Genomic DNA, 21564 nt, shown 5'->3' with positions numbered 1-21564 from the left:
AAGAGATAGAAGCTTAGGAATAAGCACTGTTTGCTATTAACGCATCGCATGCATCCTAAAGATAGGATATGATTGTGTGCGGTCACCTTGCCTTTATGCATTTGTATCATCGCATAGGAAAAGGGTAGAGACTTAGGAATAAGCTCTATGGACACTTTTGCATTCAACACATGCGTCTTAGACTTAGGAGCATCACATAAAATGACTTGTTGTGCATGGTTGTAGCTTGATCGCATAGTTTGACGCATTCGGAAGTAATGCTAGCTAAAGACCTTCTCAACCTGTTCATCCGTTTACTCAGTGCATCTATCTCACAACTGACTTTTCTCAAATCCACCGCATTTATTATTTTTTTATCATTGCAAACAACAACCTCAAAAACTATTTATTTATTTGGTTACCGCAAAGTTTTCCTAAAAATTACCAATGCAACCTGTTTTCACAAGTCCCTGAGTTTGACCCTAGACTTATCAGGAAACACAGTGGAGTTTACACATGGATTCCGTTGAGGAAACTTGAGTGCTCAACGCAATTTCACCATCGCATATCATCCATAATTTCACTTCATAAAATTAAGCATCACCTCATAATAAAAATTTAGCGTGCATTGCATACTCCATCGTTTAGCGCCCAGCGTCTATCATCTAGCTTTCAACGTCTATCGTCTAGCATTCAACGTCTATCGTCTAGCATTTGTCGTGTAGCTCATCGTCTAGCACTGATGTCGATCGTGCAGTGCCAAGGCCTCATTACTTAACACTATCGTCCAACGTATAGCGCTATTGTTTAGCGAGATCCTTTGTATCGTCTAACGCCCAGCGCCTATCGTCTAGCTCAATCGTTTAGAAAATGAGCTCGCTCTCAATGATCTCACTGATCTTGCTCTCAGTGATCTCGCACATAGCCTATCGCATAGCTACTGCGAGCATCGTTTACCTTCGCATAATTACTACACGATCGCCCACTGCCCGTCTACAAAATCGCTTACCTCATCGTGTAGTGCCATTCACTTGCTAGACGATCGCATACCCAATCGTATAGTGCCGCTCATCTGCTACACGATCGTCCAGCACCTTTGCTCGCACACACTTAAGGCTACCGCAAGCCTTACGCATCATGCCTTTCAACCCATGCGTTCATCCTTAGTATCAATGCATAGTTTACCATTGCCTTCAATACTTAACCTCTACAAGCCTTGGTTGCTACACACGCAACCCCATGCGTCTACACTTCTCCATCAACACATGTCTACACTTTGCTTCCATACTTAGCCAATTTTCACTTGTTATATTATCTAAAACTCACCCTTCATGAAGTATTTCTAACACTTAGAATTTTCTTCCTCCATCTGCCTACGTTTTTACCCCTGATGCTCGATTTTATGAAATGGAAATGTGGATGATATGCGTTGATGAAATTGCGTTGTGTACTCAACTTTCCCCAGTGGAATCCAATTGTAAATTCCTCTGAGTTTCCTGGTAAGTCTAGGGTCGAACACAAAGACTTGTGAAAGAAGATTGCATTGGTAATTTTTATGAATACCTTGCGATAACCAAGTAAATAAATTGTTGGTTTGTTGTTTGATTGCATCGACAAGAAATAAATAAACAAATGCGGCGGAGTTGAGAAAAGGCAGTTGCGTGATAGATGCAATGAGTATGCGATCAACGGGTTTAAAAGATCTTTAGCTAGTGTTACTTGGGAATGCGTCACACTATGCGATCATGTTACAACCATGCACAACAAGTCATTTTCCAATGCAAATGCAATGATCCTAAGTCTAGGATGCATGTGTTGAATGAAAAATGTCCATAGAGCTTATCCCTAAGTCTCTACTCTTGTCCTATGCGATGAACAAGATGCATAAAAGCAAGGTGACCACATACAATCATATCCTATCTCTAGGATGCATGCGATGCGTTGGTAACAAATTGTGCTTATTCCTAAGCTCCTATCTCTTGTTTATGCATTCTAATCTGGCTCTTCTGAGTCTAGATTCTAACCTGACCTTCCCAAATCTAGATCCCGTCCTTAGACTACCCTCCCGAGTATCTCTAATGGACGAATGAAGCATATATAATACAAGATAATCGCAAAGAATGAAGATTCCCTAGTTGTGCTAGCTAAATGCTTCTCAACCCATTCAACTGATTTAGCTACTCATGCGTGAATAACAGAGAGTGAACAGATATAGAGAAGGAAATTCCATTTTTATAAATGAGTTCAGTACAAAATGACAATGGAAGTTAAAGGTAGAGAGTCTGATAGCAATTCCTTGTTGATCGAGGCTTTTACACTACAATCTCTATTCGGTTCTAAAGATGTTCCTGCTTCTGCAGGTGTCAGACCTCTCTCTATCCTTGAAGCTTTCGGCGCTCTCCCAAGCTTATCGGAACGATTTGCCGGTACAATCTCCTCCGTTGCGTTCGCCTTAAAATGAAAGAAAACTATGAAAAAAGACGTGTGAACTAAAGTATGAAATCTCTAACTGCTGAACCTCTTTTCTGAAGAATGCTTCTTCTATTTATAGAACTTCCAAGGTGAACGGTGACTTCTCTCTCATGATTGTTCAGATGAGATGACTTTAATTCCTGACTGATGCGCCCAATATTTGTCACTAAAAAAGCTGAATGTACTTTGTGACTGTTATCGGTCGTCAACTTAACTCGGATTCGACTGTCATCAGCTTTCTGTCTCATCGTGATTAATTAGCCTTTCATCCAGATGTGCTCTCCATGTTGCCTAACCACATTGCGGCGATCCTTCTCGGGCGAATGTTTGCGAACACAATCATCGCAAAGCCTTGCGTTGAAGTTGCGTTCGACCAATGATTTCCTATGATCGCAATTCTTTCATTGCATCATGTAACGCAGTGATTAAGATGATATACAATGATGCACGTAAGATCCATGCGATACTACTTCTAGATATGCGTTAATGATGACTGTTCTTGTAGTACGCTGTGCGTTGTCACAAGTTTCCTTTCATTGGAACCAAGTATAATTCCACCGCAAGTTTCTTGGTGTGATCAGAGGTCGAACACAGGGACTGTTACAGGTTATTACGTTATATTTGTGATACATGTGACCAGGGTTTTTTTTTCAATTTATAAAAGAGTTTTGTATACAAGTAATTAAACATGCGATAAAGTAAGATAAAGCGGTAAAGATGCGGTAATAAAATAAATTGCGATAAAGTAAACCTAAGCTAAGATAATACAAGATACATGTTTCATGATAAAAGATACCAAGGTCAAGGCTGGCTGTGAAGATTATACAAAGATCGTGTAATGCAGTGGCAAGTCTTATGTGCTAAGCAGAAATTGAAAAGATAGTTAATATAAACAGCGCAAGTTCCTTAATTGCGTTAAAGCTATAAGTACGGTTCCACTTTTCCTTTAGTGTACACCTCTCGGTGATCGACCATGTTCCCACATCTCTGTGGTGAAATAGGGATGAACGTAATGAACACAAGGTTGCTTCCATTTCTGGAAGTACTTCTCGCTTTAGTTAATGCATTCTTCTAAGCTTCTCTCGACAGATCAGAATGGCATCTTCACTTCTGCTCTCATAGGTGAAGATGTCGTCTAGCATGCCTTAGCCAAATACATTTATCTCTTTAGCAAAGATTAAGTTACTCGTTTAATCCATATTAATTACCAAGGGATGAAGAAAACTTCATGGAGAAAACGATTAATGGAGGAATGGAAGTAGACAGAGAAGTGGAAATGGAAATGATCAAGACATTCAATAATACTATTTAGCGTCTGATACATGATTTGTGAACGAAAAGATTAAGAAGATGAAATAGAGTTAGAAACAAATACAAATAAATGCCAACATCTTGGTGCCGATCTGGATGGAGATTTGCTTGCCGATGTGGATGGATCGTGCAGAAGGATGAGCTTCCCTCTCAGGCTTGCTCAACCGGTAGCAGGGACCTAAGCACAGAGCTTCACAGTGGGATCTTGTAGAATGGCACTGAGACTCACCTCTCGGCCTTGTCTTTTTTCTTCCCGGATTTCTTCCGATCAGTACTCAGCTCAGCCTCTCTCTCAGTAATTTAGCATCAATTCGCCCTCGTTTCAAGTATATCTTCTTTGAATTCTATGGGGGTATTTATAGGTGAAAATCTTTGACTCTTGGCTTGTGGACCCCACTTATGTTATGAAAATTTCGAAGATGGAGGAATAAATATTCCTTCTGTTATGCAATTAGACCGTCAAATCTGCACAATGGTTAGTTGTACATGTGTCGCAATCCTCCGCGTTTGCATTACTCAGCTGCATCTTTCAATCGGGTGCTTGCATGCGGGGTTGTTTTTATTACTGCATGCGGTTGAAATTCAGCTTGGGATCGACTGTCGCATTGCAGCGTCATTGCGTTGATCGTCTTTTCATTGTGGTTTTACGAACACAATGTGACAGAGGTGCATTATTCAGTTTCTTGTTGAGCCTTGATCACAAGCGGTGACTTGGTTTCCTGCAAAACATAATAGAAATGTCCTTTTGTACCATCTTGATGATGTTAGTGGGTGTAATTGCGATACTTCATAGTTATTGTATTTCTGAGCTAATTTTCATACAATCGATGCATATTCCTTCTCTTTTGGCCGCAATATCAAGATAAGGCAACATAAATAACTTGTATTTCTACAAGTTATCACGTCAACGCATATTCTGCACAAAAATATAAAAATCAACTGTTCTAATGCGATGAATGCATGCGATCGCAATATTATGAATTTGATGCTTAATGGACGTAAACTAACATATTTCATCAACGCAATCCAACATTTTTTAAGAACTTAGCACTATGATAACGTGCATTTCTGCCCGTTATCACACCCCCAAATTTAAACAATGCTTGTCCTCAAGCATAAGATAAAGATTCCTTTAGCAAGTCAACCACAATGTTCTTTTCTAGATTTCTCAAGGATACTTCGTTCAAATCCTATATACCAAAATTTCCTTAAGTCTTATTCAAGCCTCTTCTTAAAATATTTCTAAGACCTAGGGACTGCAAGCTTGCCCTTCAAAAGGACTTTACTAAATTTCGAAACATCACATGATTTATTTCAAAAAGAAAATTTTCTACCGGGGTGTCAAATGATTTTATCCTTGCACAAAAAATTTCTTCATTGATATATTTTTTTTCTGACCTTACGCTGATCCAAGTGTCTTGCCTTCGTTTTGGCTTTCCCCCATGGGTGTCATGCGGACATCCAACTACGAGCAATGCACTCTTTCTCAGACTAAACTCATACCTATTTGGCAGTGGAGTTGCGATCCTTTATTTATGCGTTGATCCTGGTGACTTACTTTTGTTTTGGCTTGCCCCCACGTGTGTCATGCGGACATCCAACTACGGGTAAGTGCCTTTCACAACTTAACTCTTATCAACATGGTTTTCCCATTGCGTTGATAGTGGAGTTGTTATTCTCAATTTTTTTTTTCAAAATAGCAAGGTTGGAGATAAATACCTCATCCCCAAATTTAAAATGCAGCAATGTCCACATTGCCAAAAGATTACAATAAGTCATGCGATGTTCTAAGAAGGCTTCGTAAAGAGAGTTTGAAAGAGAGCTATCAACCCCTAACTTCTAGAAATATTTTATAAGGTGACTATCTTAAGATTAAGTTATCTCTAGGATATACGAAAGAAATGGAAGCATTTTTTTCATCATTGAAATCATACTTGGCAAAGTGACATTATGCGGTAACCTACTAAATTTATCTATGTCAAATAATTGCGGTGATTAAAGAAGATGCGGTGATAAAAATTTTGAAACTAAAATGTAATATGATAGTGCAAAATTTGAAATAAAGATAAGGAAGAATACACCCCCAAATTTGTGCTAACGCCCGCATTGTGTATTGACGCATCCATCTTTGTGAGGATCTCTCTTCTTTGGATTGCGATGATGGATTGAGATAATTTACTGCTTCGTGTAACATCACCCCAATCTTGTGCCTTAATCATTGTAAACAAACAAAGAGATGGTCAAATGATTTATTTATTTATTTTTTTTATAGAGAAGTAAAAATGAGTAAGATTCAGATAGCTAAATAATAGTAAAAGGACGAAGGAATAAGAGTTCAAGAATCAAGCAAGGGGTAGTCCGGGTTTTCAATTTTACGGAGGCTGTTTCTAGCTGGAATTCACCTCCGCAATATGCCTTGACTCGCTATCCATTAACCTTAAATGTCCAGCTGCCATCCTCAGTGATCAGCTCCACTGCACCATGTGGACATATTTCTTTAATGATGAAGGGTCTGAACTAGCGTGATTTTAATTTTCCCGAGAAGAGCCGCAGTCGTGAGTTGAAGAGCAAGACCTTTTGCCCAACTTGGAGGTTCTTAGCGCATATGCGTTTGTTATGCCAGTGCTTGGTGCGCTCCTTATAAATCTTCGCATTTTCATATGCGTTAATCCTTCATTATTCTAGCTCGACCAATTGCATTTTTTGCGCTTCTCTGCTTTCTTCAAGTAAAAATTCAGCTTCTTTACCGCCCACAGTGCCTTATATTCCAACTCCAAGGGCAAATGACACACTTGCCAAATACCAATGCATATGGGGACATACCTATTGGTGTTTTAAATGCAGTCTGATATGCCCACAACGCATCGTCAAGCTTTGTTGCCCAATCTTTCCGTGAAGGTTTTACTACCTTCTCAAGTATCAGCTTAATTTCTTGATTGGACACCTCGGCCTGACTATTCGTTTGCGAATGGTATACGGTGGCCACTTTGTGGAGGATGTTGTATTTATGCAGTAGCTCCTTGATATTACGGTTGACAAAGTGGGATCCTTCATCACTTATGATGGCACGGGGAGTGCCAAAATGAGTGAAAATATGCTTCTTTAGGAACTGGGAGACTACCGCCACATCTCTTGCGGCGCATGCTATGGCCAGTTGTCACACCCTCTCCCAGACTACCTGCTAGCTTAGTCAGGGAGATGGCGTGAAGTCAACAGACATCGCCCTCCTCTAACGATACCTATTGACCCTGCTGAATCGTTGAACTTGATAAACATACCAATCTTAGATATAAAATACTTTACATCTAACACAACACAGCGGAATCCCTAAAAACCTTTAGACACACATGAAGTGCAGTCCTGACATAACTCGGTTTGGAAAATAACCTGATAGAGATATCACAACCAAAAACATATCCAACTGGGTTTACACAACCACGACATCTAGTGCTTACACAACCATAAACTATCCAGTTCTTACAAAGACATTTACAATATAAACAGACACAATGTAGCTCCCAAACATACCCAATTATACCTGAATGCTGTCTTAGGAATATCTGATTCCCTAACCTTTAACTAGTGATATCCTGACCTCAAATCAATCTTAGAGAACACTGCTGCTCCCCTTAACTGGTCAAAAAATTCATCAATGCGTGGTAGAGGATACTTGTTACGTATCGTGACCTTGTTTAACTGCCTGTATCAGTGCATAATTTGAGGGTACCATCTTTCTTCTTCACAAATAACACTGGAGCTCCCCAAGGTGATACACTAGGCCTGATGTATCCCTTGTCAACTAGTTCTTGTAACTGCACCTTCAGCTCCTTAAGCTCGCTCGGAGCCATTCTATACGACGCATGTGAATTTGGTGCTATTCCTGGTAACAATTCAATAGTGAACTCCACCTCTCTATCAGGTGGCAAACCTGATAGATCAACTGGAAAAACATCAAGAAATTCGTGCACTATAGGAACATCTTCTGATTTTAGCTTTTCTTCCTGCACCTCTACTACGTGTGCAAGAAACACTGTGCAACCCTTTCTCAACAACTTCTCAGCTTTCAGAGCTGAAATCAAACTCATAGAAACAATCTTCCTCTCACCCCTGAAAACCACTTCAGTCAAACCTGGTTTCCTAAAAGTCACTTCCTTTCTATGGCAATCCATAGAAGCATAGTGATGGAATAAGAAATCCATTCCCAAAATTACATCCAACGGCTGCAACTCTAGTGGAAGAAGATCCACTAGCATTCTGAGACCTACTAAAACCTCACAATCACGCAGACTTCACTGACTGTAAAATGTCACCAACTGGAGTGTATATAACTAACCCCTCAGATAAAGGCTCTAGCATCCTATTCAGCTTAGTCAGAAACATACTAGAAACAAAGGAATGCGTAGCACCTGGATCTAATAAAACATGTGCAGGTACATTACAAATAAAAACCATACCAGTAATCACGTCTGGTGCATCCTCCGCTTCCTGTTGAGTGATAGCGTAGACTTTTCCCTGCTGACTAGGTCTCCCCATAACTCCCTTATGCTTTGCACCGCTGGTGCCCTCTCTTACAGCTGCTAAGACTCTCGGCTGCTCAATTGTGTGGGACTCAATGCCCTGGTCCCTCTAAACTGCTGCTCTCAGCTGTGGACAGTCTCTCTTGAAATGCCCTGGCTATCCACACTGGTAACACACACCGACACTAACAAACGCCGATGATTCCTGCCACAACTTGCACATAGGGTTCTCCTGGTTTCACTAGCAACGGACTCCATTCGCGGTCTTGCTGCTGAACTAGCAAACTGACTGGGTGCTCTCTGGCTCTTCCTTTGATAGGCACTACTGAACTCATCTGCCTCGATGACTGGCCACCAGACCGATGCTTAAAGTCTTAACGGCCTAAAACATTCACTCCAGGTGTGAACCTCCGCTACTTACGACCTCGAAAACCACTAGCTATTTAAGCCCCACGAAGGCTCCACAACTGACTTCTCTGTTATACTCTGCTCCACACATAGGGCAGTCTCTACTAACTGAGAAAAATCCGTCCACTTAGAAATAGCTGTAACCGGGGTACATTTCTCAAAACGCAGCCCTCTTTCAAACCTTCGACACCTGTCACTCTCATATGCCACAATCACATTAGCATACCGTGAAAGCTCGGTATACTTTCTCTTGTACTCGGCCATTGAAAGTGACCCTTGCTTCAGTCCCAGTAACTCATCTCTCTTTGCCTCACAGTATGTGCTGGGATAATACTTGTCTTTGAATATGCCTCTGAAAGTCTGCCAATCTAACGTACGTGCATCACTACACCTGGCTAATATGGATTTCCACCATCCCTCTACCTCCCTCTACAGCAGGAATATGGCCAATCTGACTTATCGCTCCTCAGGACAGCTCATCACATCGAAGCATTTCTCAAGCATATTTAACTAAACCTCAGCGTCAGCTGGATCTTTGGAACCCTCAAACATTGTGGCTCCTAATTTCTTCAGTCGTTCTATTCCATACATCTTTTCCAGATCACTAGGCCCTGCTCTCTCTGGCCTACCTACCTCCTGTGCATATCTTAAAAACTGCTTGTTTCCTGCTCCAATCTGAACTCTCGGGGTACTGGTTCCCCTTTCAGATTGACCTTGGGTAGGATCCTCCGTCCCATCCTGATTCTGCCTGCGTCATTTGCTGGTACATGGTGGCATGACTCCTATAACATATTAACACATTAGACATGCTATAGATACTTAACTCAGATGCATGATACTTAACTTCTACCCACATTCTAGTCCTGACTGGACTCACTTTTATCCATACTTGGACCATACTATGCTAGTTCTATCTGAACTGACTCAACGTCTAACTATTTACTTCCTAGATTCTTCTAAGCATTATCTGCTATGTCTCATTTCCCATGGAGCTAATCGCTCTGATACCAAGTTGTCACACCCTCTCCCAGACTACCTGCTAGCTTAGTTAGGGAGATGGCATGAAGCCAACAGACATCGTCCTCCTCTAACGATACCTATTGACCTTGCTGAATCGTTGAACCTGATAAACATACTAATCTTAGATATAAACAAGTCAGGCCTCACTTCTTAGTTCTTCTTGTGTAGTTCAAACCGACTTAAAAACCAGAGATAGGTAGGTTGAACCCAAATTCTTCCATGGTTGCACTTGCATGAGCTTTTCCTCCTTTCTTCAACCTCCAACCTGCAGCAACTTCTTCTACCTCTTCCTTCACTCTCTCTCTCGAAATGCTCTGAAAATATAATGAGAAGTGATGGAGAAATGGGCTGAAATGAGTGGGTTCTCACTTTAAACCCTAAGCACCGAATGGGTTTCCAATTTCTTTAATTTTCTTTTTTTTTCCCTTTTTCCTTTTCCTTTTTATTCTTTTCTTTTCTTTTTATTTATTCCATTTCTTTTATTTTCTTTATTTATAAATTCCAAAATTATTAAAGACAACTTCAACCAAAAGCTTTGCCATTTTCTTCAACAATGGAACAACAATAACTTAAATCCAACATCCTACAATGTGTGACAAGAGCAAATAATCCAAGGAAAGACTCGGGTTTACACTCTACCTACTTGGAGACATAATCGACGGCTAATAAAATATAGTGTTTACCATTTGAGGGAAAGAATGGTCCCATGAAATCAATCCCCCATACGTCGAACAATTCAAGATCCAAGATAGTGTTCATTGGCATTGCATTTTTCCACGAAATGTTACCTGTGCATTGGCACCGATTGTAACGCTGAAAATGTGGATTTCTTTTTATGCGTGCATTGTGCCATAAACTTGACACAATATTTTTATATCTTATAGCATGTGAAAAAATATGAATATGAATGATGGAATGTTATGCTGTGTTATTGTTTATGCACACTTTATGCGATACTACTTCTAAATATATGCGTTGTTAATGATATGCTTGTAGTATGCTATGGAGTAATGTGTGTCACAAGTTTTCTTGCGCCAAAACCAAGTATAATTCTAATGCAAGTTTCGCAGAATAATCCAAGGTCGAACACAGGGATTGTTTTCGTTAATGCATTACTTTTGTGATACATGCGACCGGTTTTTACAATTAATAAAGAATTGGGTTTATACAAGAAATTATATTGCGATGAAATAAAATTCGTTGATAAAATAAAAGTGTGTTAAAAAGTAAAATCCTAAACAAATATGATACAAGATACAAGATACATGATACACGGTGCTGAGGTCGAGACTGACTATGAAGTTATACAAAGGATCGTGGTATGCTATGGCAAGTCTTTATGGATGAATCAGAAATAGAAAGAATAATTAGTAAAAACATCGCAAGTTTGTTAATTGTGTTAAAGATGCAACTAAGGTTCCGTTTTCGCTTGGCGTACACCTATCGGTGATCGGCCGCGTTCCCATATCTTTATGGTGAAACTGGGATGAACATGATGAATGCAAGGTTGCTTCCATCTCTGGAAGTACTTCTCTCTTTAGTTAACACATTCTTCCAACCCTCTCTTGATAGGGGGAATAACATCTTCACTTCTGCTCTCACAGGTGAAGATGCCATCGAGCATGCTTTAGCTAAACTTAATTATTTCCTTAACACAAATTAATTTACTTGCTTAATTCTTGCTAATTACCCATGGAATTAGGAAAACATCATGGAGAAAACGAATTATGGATGAACGGAAATAGATATAGAGATGAAAATGGTGATGATCATAACATTTAATACTAAGATTAAGTGTTCGATACATGGTGTGAATGATAGAGGAAAGAAGATGAATACAGATGATGAAATAGAGAGATTAGAAACAAATACAGAAAGAGTGTCAACGTCTTGACACAGATCTGAATGGGGGTTATGCTTGCCAGTGTGTGAAAGTGATGGAGAGGAGAGCTTCCCTCTCAGGCTTGCTCTTCTGGTAGAAAAGACCTTCGTACAGAGCTTCAGCTATGGGGATTGAAGGATTCTTTTCCCAGAGACTCACCTCTCTACCTTGTCTCGTGATTCTTCCCGGATCTACTCTGGTAAGTCGCTCAAACCAGTCTCTCTCTCAGACTCAGTATATGCACGCTTCTATATATTCAAATATATCTTTCAATGAAATTGCAGAAGCTATTTATAAGCGAAGCTTGACTCTCTACATTGTGGTCCCCACTACATGGTTAAGGTAGTTCCTGAAATGGTGGAGTGAATATTCCTTTTGTTACACAATCAATTCTGTCAGAAATGCACAACTGACAGCTGTACACTCGTCAGAACCATCCACAAATGCATTGCTCTTTACATCTTTGATCTATCGCCGCATGCGGTGTTGTTTTTTTGATAACCACATGCGGTTGAAATTGCGTTGATCGCAAAGCTTGATCTATTGTCGCATGCGCCATCATTGCATTGATCATCTCCTCGTTCTCGATTGATAGGCGTAATGCGATGTAGATGCGTTGTTCATTTCATCTTTGAGCCATGAACACATGCAGTGACTGATTTCCTGCAAAACAGAACTAAGACATTCTATTCTACCGTCGCAATGGTGTTAGTGGGTGTATTGACAACAACTTATAATTCTCGAATTTCTTAGCCAATTTCTATACTATCGACACAACTTTTCTTTTTTTAGCCACAATATCTAAATAAAACAGTATAAATAACTTGTATTTCTACAAGTTATCACACCCCCAAATTTAGATATATGCTTGTCCTCAAGCATATCTTCTACTAAGGCAATATTGTTCAATTCCTATCCTAAATTTTGCGTCGATTGTTTGCTTCGAATGCTCACCTAGGCAACATTACTTAACAACGTAATTTCCTTCTATCCTAGATAATGCCTAACAAAGCCCTTCTTTATTCTTTCATACGACAAATCTCTACTAAAAAAATCCTTGTTTTAAAAAGAATGTTTACCTCTTCTTGTAAAAAAAACTTGGTGCGTCTGGATGCGGTGGCCTGATTTGTGTCATTTATTAGAGATTGTTGATCATGGTTACACCCTTTGTTTTGGCTTGTTCCCACGGGTGTCATGCGAACATCCAACTACGGTTGTGTGCCAATCTCAACTTCAACTCTTGCTGGTCAGAGGAGTTATCTCTCATACTATAATTTTTTTTCTCATTTTTCTTTTCTTTTCATATTGTGTCGATCTTGGAAACCCACCTTCGTTTTGACTTGCACCCACGAGTGTCATGCGAACATCCAACTATGAGCAGGTTCCTTTTACGACTTAACTCTTATCAGGTTGGAATTGGTTTTGGAATTACCTTGCATTGACATTGGAGTTTGTATGAATATATTTTTTTTATAATTTTTTTTGATGATAATGAATGAATTTTCTTAATGACCACATCACTTGATCGCATCTGCTCAGACCTTCCCCACCCTCATATTTAGAGATTCGCAAGGTCCTCATTTCGTTGTTTGGACAGAATAGACAAACACTTAGACAAAATTTTGAAAAGAAAGTTTGAGCAGAATTTTGAAGGAGGTAAAGCAGTGCTATAGCTACGAATTATCTAAGTGTTAGTCAGAAAATACAAAGTGTGGAAAATGTTACTAAGGGTATGTATATAACTCATCATGGCAACGCAATTAATAATGCAAAATAAAAGATAAAGAACATCGCAACAATTGACAAAGGATGATAAAGAAGAGGCTATGCATATGGAAAGAATTGTTACTCAGTTGTATTAAAAATTAACCAAGTAGACGAGAAATTACAAAAAAAATGCAATACAAAATTTTGGCATGTACAGAGAATCAAAGAATTAGCTTATATACATAGAAAAATAATGAATGAAGTAAAAATAAAAGAATGATCGCAAAAAAATTGTAGAGTTATTGAGGAGGAGGAGGTTCAGGTGGAGGATTTTGATGAGGTACACGAGGAGCTTCTTTGTAGTGCAGATGTTGTTGGAGATGTGGAGCCATGGGACCATGTAGATATGTTGTTAAAAAGTTAAAATATCCATGGTTGTGCTCCGCTACATGCCTTTGGTTCAGGTGTATCGTATAGATGTTGCGTTCAATATTGATTAACACCTGGCTTGTCGTAGCAACATTGCGTTGTAATTCTGTTTGTCGCTCGTATACCTCGTTATGTGCTGGCAGAAAAAGTCATTTTGATGGTAGAGAAGGGAATGTGGCAATGGTGGGCTGTGCCTGCGATGTTTCGCCATCATCGTTTTGGGGTTGGGCAGAGGTGCCTTCACCCAAATCGCGTGGGTCATCAACATGTGACAGTGGAGGGGAAAATTGCGATGAAGATAAAGATGGAGCTACTGGATATGCGATTGGTGAGTCAGGGGCAAGGAGAAGGTTGGTAAAACATTCGGGAAGTGGGGAAGGAGGTTCTTCAGGAGGGCTTGAAGGGCGGATCACCAAGGGTAAAGGGTCCAAGGTTTCTTGATCTTGCGTTGATGATTCCTGGACTTTTTCCTTTCCTTTGTCATCCTTGCATTGTTTCTTTGGCTTTGGTTGTTGCGGTGCATTTAAATCAATGACGGGCCTCTTTAATGGGAGCTCGGGGCAATGTGGGGAATCTTTGAGGAGCATCCTCAAAATCTTGATGTTTATAAGGCCATGAACTTTTGGCATTGGTTCTTCCTTAATACCTACACCCAATGATAGGCATAAGCTTGAAACTATCCAAGGGAAGAAATTCTAACCTCTTATATGCCCCACAAAACCTCGAAGTTGTCTTGCGATCAACTGGCCCACATTGATTGGAATGCCGCGTGCGATGCAATATACGGCCATGACTCTATCCCTTAAGACTATTTTGTCATGGGAAGTTGGGATGAGTCACCGTTTAACCAAATATACCCAAAGCCGCGCCTCTGGAAGCAGTGTCTTGGATGCCAGGGTTCTGATGCCTTTTAAGAAGACCGACCACCGAGTGCTCAGTTACGTTAATGTCTTCAGCGCATTTTCCATCTGCTCTTCTGTAGGATCATCAATGATTTTATTACCCGGCGCATTCGGTATTTCCTTCATCAGATATAATTCATTGATGTCCTTTGCGCTGAAAGACACCACTTCCCCTTTCATGGTCACCGTATCTTTGGTGCCATGGAGCCGTCCATTGTAGAAGTCTCACACTACCGTTAGAATGACGATGGATAGGCACTGGTGAAATGTTTCCCATCCATGCTCCAATACAACGCTTGTGATTATGTCCGCTAGTGGCGTTGGTGCAGGGAAGAATCCCATCTCCATTAGCATATCGTCGTTTTCTTTCTTCTTCGATGGACGTCCCTTGGCCAACGCGGGCTCACTGCTCTCCTCTACTGCTTTGCCTTTCTCTTTTGTCAACGCAAGGTGGGATTTTTGCTTTTGTTTCCTTTCCTTTTCCTTGTGTTGTTCTTTCTTCTCCCCTTCAGCAATTTCTTTGCCCTTCTTCTCTCTTATGCACTGAACATTCGCTCGGCCCCACTTCTCATTCTCTTCCTTCTTCTTCTTCCTCTTCTCTCAACTATTTTTCAAATTCTTTTTCAAATTGCTCAGAGGCCAGCAAAATGCGTTGTTCCTCCTCGAGCCTTTTTCTTTCCTCTTCTAATGATATTGCGTTGTTGCGGCGCACCTCTTCATCATGTAATTTCTTCTTAAATCGCCTTCTGCGATGATCTATTGTGCCCGCCACATCTTTTCTTGCTTTTCTTCCTCTTCTCTTCTTCTCCTCTCCTTTTCCTCTACTGCATCTTGCAAAATTGGTGGGTCGATCGTTGACCCTTGCGGCGCATTCTCCTTGCGACACCGCATAAGGGGGGTGACGTCCGAATCTTCTCCGTCATCAGTCGAAATCATTCTTACTTGCATTATTTCCTCCTCAGGTTGCACTGATTCCCTTTTTTGCGCTGACTCCCCTTTATCCACCCTTATGGAGGTGGATTCTCTGTTAATCTCTAGGCTCCCAGCCCTCTTCTTCCTTCTTCAGGCGCTTCTCCTCCCGCTTGCGTTCCCTCATCTCTTTCGTCCTCCTTTCTTTCTTCTTGATTGGATGGGCTTCCTCATCTCCTTCAGCCCTCTTCTCTTTGCTCTTCTTCTTCTTCTTCTTCTTCTCCTCAGCCATTTTAGTCTGCTTCTCCGCCACTACTTACTCCAAAGTAACTCTGGAGGGTCCCTCATAGGATTCTACGTGAGCAGTTTCCTTAGGATCCAAGATTGCCAGAGCGCTCCTTCTTGATGCTTCCTCCATCTCTTCCTCTGAAGGCAGTGGGTGGTTCACAACCCTAGCTTCGGGCAGTCCTCCTTCTTTCTCCGTGTTACTGAGTATACTCCCAAACATCTCTCTAACATCCCTTCTCTTCTTCTCACTTTCAGAAGACAATGTTGGGAGTGGGGCACTCTCCGAGCTCTGCCCCCTTTTAAACTAGAGTAGTCTGACTACTAAAGGCTTTCGCCGAAGTTGACACTTACTGCCTAATAACTCTTGCAGAATAACTCTGATACCAATATATATAACTCATATATAGCGGACTGTCTTTAGGCCAAACATTTATTAATTTAGAAGCATAACATATTTAGTGTCATTACAACAGTAGATTCATTAGTCCCAAGCCCAAAAACCCTAGTCCTTAAATGAACAACAGTAACATGTGTACAATATTTACAGTAACCACCTAAACCGACGGTTTACAATGTCTTTATCCTTTAGTGGCAGAGCAGATGCAGAGCTATCTTCTGAGGATTTGACCGCTACCTTGGGGGGGGGGGGGGAGGAGGAAAACATTTGAAAATGGGGTGAGCTTGCTAGCCTAGTGAGTGAGTTAAGAAAGATAATTGATTTTCATGCAAAATTTCAATAAAGAGTTTAACTGAAATATAAACTTTATATAGTACTTTGTACCGTAGTATAAAAATTTTCCAAGCATAAAGCATATAAAGTTGTTTTAATCATAAAAAATTAAAACTGTTTCTCGGTTGAGAATAACCCCACTGTGGGTAAAAACAATCCCAACACCAACTGCTAGTCAAGAGAGAACCCTTTTACTTAATCTCTGACTCTAACTACCACGTGGTCATACTAAGTACCGTCATACCTTAGATACTTCTGCTCAGATACCTTCTCAAATTTCCTTCAGTATCGAGCTACTAGGATACCTTCTCAAACGTCCTTCAGTATCCGGTTGGTTTGGTACCTTCTCAAACATCCTTCAGTACCAATAAATATCTTCTCAAATGTCCTTCAGTATCTAGTTGGGAGGATACCTTCTCAAATGTCCTTCTGTATCGCGTTTTAAGTAAAACTAGTCATAAATGACTCTCTCTCTTTAAAGCATGTAAGATGTAACACATATAAAGACATGGCTTTAAAGATAATAATGCATGTTGGGTATATTTAATATATGTAAATAGCTTTTCAACAAACTTCCCACACATGCATGCGTTTAAAAGATAACTCATGGTTTACTTGGAAATCACTTTGTAAAACTAGCTGGCATGAGAATAATCTTCTTTAAAAATTGCTTTCTATAAAACATTGTAATTCAAGCATTTTAGTCAAAATGTTTTAGTCACTCACCTCGATCGCTTAGGAACTTTTCACTCTAGTAGTTCTTTTTCTACCTAGGGCTCCCTTTTCACCCCTAGAATCCAGATTCAAATTGCAGCTCAGATTACTCATAGTTCTAAACCTTATTTTGAGATACTTTCTTCTACAAACATATTCTAAAATATCTCAGGAAGCTTACCTTAATATTTTAGCTCAAAACTCCTCGTTTTTTGGCCGGAATCTCAAAATCTTCAAAACTGGCTCAAGCTTATCTGACAGCCTGACCCTACTGTTTTCTTCTCAGTTTCCAGCCCGATCCCTTCGAGATTTTTCTCCGGAAGCCCTACCCTGAAAACTAGACTTTCAGAGCTTTCTGGTGGATTTGGAATCACTCCAAAATCACGAGCAAATTGGGAGATCTCCTCGTCCCAAGTTGATGCTGTTTTCCAAACTTCACTGTCCAATGCGTCCTCTTTGAAACTCTATTACCAACGCATGGATTTTGCTTTCAACGCAAGGTTTGCTCAACTCTCCCACTCTTTTTACTGTATTTTGAATTGTGATCTGAAAATGAAGTCTTTTGGCCCTATTTATAGGCAGCCAAACCTTCTCCAATGTCGACACCACCTACTTGGCTGCATGTCCAAGTGTTTCCTCCTCACACCAACAATGCAATTCTTTGATCAACGCAATCTAAGTGTCCTTCTCTTATGTAGCCAACGCGTGAGCTTCCAATCTGATGCAACCAACTCAAATTCTTAAGGCTTAAGGCTTAAGGCTTCCTCCCAAGAAGATACATGGTTTGATGATGTTTTTTAGGTGATCTCATTCTTTATATGCGTTCAACTCTTGGATGTTCAACGCATAGTTCATACTCAATACATAGCCTATAATCAACGCATAGCAAGCTAATTCACTACCATCGCAATCCAACTTAGCCATCGCAAGAGCTAGCCATCACCAACGCATAGGGTGGCCGCTCATCTTCGACGCATGGCTCACTAGGTAGGCACGCTTGGCACGGGCGCATGGTGTTTGGCATATGTGCTGGCCGATCGACGCATGGGCGTGCTACATAGGCGCTGGCCACTCGACGCATGGGCATGTTGCATAGGCTGGCCGCTCGATGCATGGGTGCTTGGCTGGGCGCTGTTCATCGACGCATGCCACCCTTCCAACGCATGCCTTGCCCGCGTCCTTGCCTACCCTTGTGCCATCCAACCTTCCAACGCATCACTTCAATTTTCCTTCCTTCAGCCGCATGGACACATACCATCCTTCCAACGCATCCATCGCATCCAATGCATCCATCATCCAATGCATATCCAATGCATCCAATGCATCCAATGCATCCAATGCATCCAATGCATCCATCATCCAACGAATCCAACGCATCCAACACAAAATTTTTATACTTAGCCAAATTTTCCAAGTTTTTCCCAAAATGTCAAACTTCCAAATTTCCTCTTTTCTTCTAATTTCCACCCTTTTCTCTACCATTACACACTAGTTTCCACATCAACCTACTCACCATACTAGTCTTAGTAGGAAACATACTCAAGTAGAGAAATTAGGATTGGAGGTTCACAAGTTGTCTCTTGCATTATTTTTTTTTTCTTTTATTCATTTCTTTCCTTACATAATGCGTCGTTCTTGGAAACCCACCTTCGTTTTGGCTTGCTCCCACGAGTGTCATGCGAACATCCAACTACGAGCAGGTTCCCTTCACAACTAACTCTTATCAGGTTGGGAACGTTTTTGAGTTTTTCCCTTGCACTGACATTGGAGTTTTGTATGAAAATATATTGATTTTTTTTCATTTTTTTATTTATTTTTAGATAGAAAATGAGCGCATTTTCTTAAAAACCACATAATCTTAATCTCATCTGCTTAGACCTTCCCCACCCCCAAATTTAGAGATGCGCAAGGTTCTCATTGCATTGTTTGGACAGAATAGACAAAAACTTAGAAAAAATTTCAAAAAGAAGGTTTGAGCAGAATTTTGAAGGATAAAAGGTAAAATATTGTTAAGCTACGAATTAACTAAGTGTTAGTTAGAAGTTACAAAGTATGGGAAATGTTTCTAAGTGTAAACATATTATACATCATGGCAGCGCAATGAAGAATGCAAAAATAAAAGATCAAGAATATCGCCAAAATTGACACAGGATGATAAAGAAAAGGCAAAGGCAAATAGAGAATATTTACTCAATTGTATTGAAAATTCACTAAGCATACAAATAATTACAAATATCACAATACAAAACTTTTGCCTATACAAAGAATCAAAGAATTTAGCTAACATAGAAAACTAATGAATTGAATTAAAAATATAGAATGGCCGTAATAAAAAAATTAAATGTAAAGATTATTGAGGAGCAAGAGGTTCTGGAGGAGGGTTTTGATGTGGTACGGGAGGAGTTTCTTCAAAGATCAAAGGCTACTGAAGATGCGGAGGAACCATGGGTCCATGAAGGTATGTTGTCAGAAAATTGAAGTACTCATGGTTACGCTCCGCTAATTGTCTTTGGTGCAGGTGGATGGTATAAGTGTTGTGCTGAATATTAATCATCACCTGCCTGGTCATGGCAGCACTGCGTTGTAAATTGTCAACTCGCTCGATTACCGCATCAATTCTTTGGTCGAAGAAGGCTTGTTGCTGGGAGAAGATTTCCTACTATTGGGAGAAGAGTTGTTGTTGCTGGGCAAGAAGGGACCTCATATCTGCTAACTCAGCAGCTAAAGAAGCGACGGTGGATTGTGCCTATGATGTCTCGCCATCAACGTTTTGGGGTTGGGCAGAAGTGCCTTGACCTAAATCATGTGGGTCATTATCATGCGGCGGTGGAAGGGAATGTTGCGGTAATGATGATGAAGGTGACGTTGGGGCTGCTGGATATGCAGATGGAGAATCTAGAGGAAGGAGAAGGTTGGTAAAATGCTCGTGAAGTGGAGAAGAAGGTTGTGGGGGAGGGCTTGGAGGGCGGATTATTAGGGGTAAAGGGTCCAAGGGTTCTGTTTCTTGCTTTGGTGAGTCTTGGACTTTTTCTTTTCCCTTATCATCTTTGCACTGTCTCTTCGGCTTGGGCTCTTGCGGCACATTGAGATCGATTGTGGGCCTCTTCAATGGGAGCTCTAGGCAATGTGGGGAGTCTTTGAGGAGCATCCTCAGGATCGTGATATTAATGAGGCCATGGACTTCATGCATTGGTTCTTCCTTAATGCCTACACCCAGTGATAGGCATAAACATAAGATCGTCCATGGGAAGAAGTACTGTTCCCTTATGTGCCCCACCAAGGCTCTGAGCTATCTGGGGATCAACTGGCCCATGTCAATTGGAATGTCGTGCACAATGCAGTATGCAGCTATGATGCGATCCCTTGATACTGTCTTGTCATGCGTTGTCGGGATCAACCGTCATTTGACCAAGTATACCCAAAGCCGCACCTCAGGAAGCAGTGTCTTAGACGCCAGATTTCTAATGCTTTTAGGAGAAACCGTCCACTTGATGCCTGGTTGCATTAATATTCGCAGCGCATCTTCCATCTACTGTTCAGTGGGATCATCAATGATTTTATTGCCGGCGCATCCGGGTTTTCCCTCATTTGGTATAGTTCATCGATGTCCCTTGTGCTGAAAGACACCATCTCCCCCTTCATGGTCACCACATCCCTGGTGCCATGTAGTCGTCCGTGGTAGAAGTCCCACACTACCATTGGAATGACAATGGCCGAGCACTGGCAAAATAAATCCCAACCGTGTTCTACGATCACGCTCATGATGAGGTCTGGTAGTGGCATTGGCGCAGGGTAAAATCCCATCTCCATCAGCATGTCATCGTTTTCCCTTTTTCTTGATGAACGCCCCCTTGCGAATGCGGGCTTGCTACTCTCTCCCACTACTTTGTCCTTATCTTTAGTCAACGCAAGGCGGGCCTCTTGTCTTTGCTTTCTTTCCCGCTCTTTGCATTGTTCCTCCTTCTTCTATTCAGTGAGTTCTTTTCCTTTCTTCTATCTTAAGTGCTGCCTGTTTGCTTGGCGCTTTCTCTCTTTCTCTTCTTGCTTCCTTCTTTCTTCTTCTGCCTTTTTATTCTTCTTTTCTTCTGTCTCTTCTCTCTCTTCTGTTTCAAATTCTTTCTCAAACTGCTCAGAGGCCAGCAAAAGGTGTTATTCCTCTTCGAGCCTTCTTATTTCTTCGACTCTTGAGATTTCATTATTGCGGCACACTTTCTCATCTTGTAATCTACTTCTCCAACTACCTTCTGCGATGATGAGTTGTGCCCGTGCCATTTTCTCCTAATTCTCTTCCTTCTC

General features: G+C 40.8%; 1 pseudogene; it reads right to left on the bottom strand.

Annotated features, from left to right (window-relative positions):
- Positions 1-7341: 7341 nt before the first annotated feature.
- Positions 7342-9464, bottom strand: LOC150034839 (uncharacterized; annotated as a pseudogene).
- Between the last annotated feature and the right edge of the window lie 12100 nt (positions 9465-21564).

This window comes from Benincasa hispida, chromosome 7 (genome assembly GCF_027475165.1).
Source record: "Benincasa hispida cultivar pf3 chromosome 7, pf3_genome.v1.1, whole genome shotgun sequence".
In the NCBI taxonomy this organism is placed as follows: domain Eukaryota; kingdom Viridiplantae; phylum Streptophyta; class Magnoliopsida; order Cucurbitales; family Cucurbitaceae; genus Benincasa; species Benincasa hispida.
This window is presented reverse-complemented; position numbering and strand designations above follow the sequence as displayed.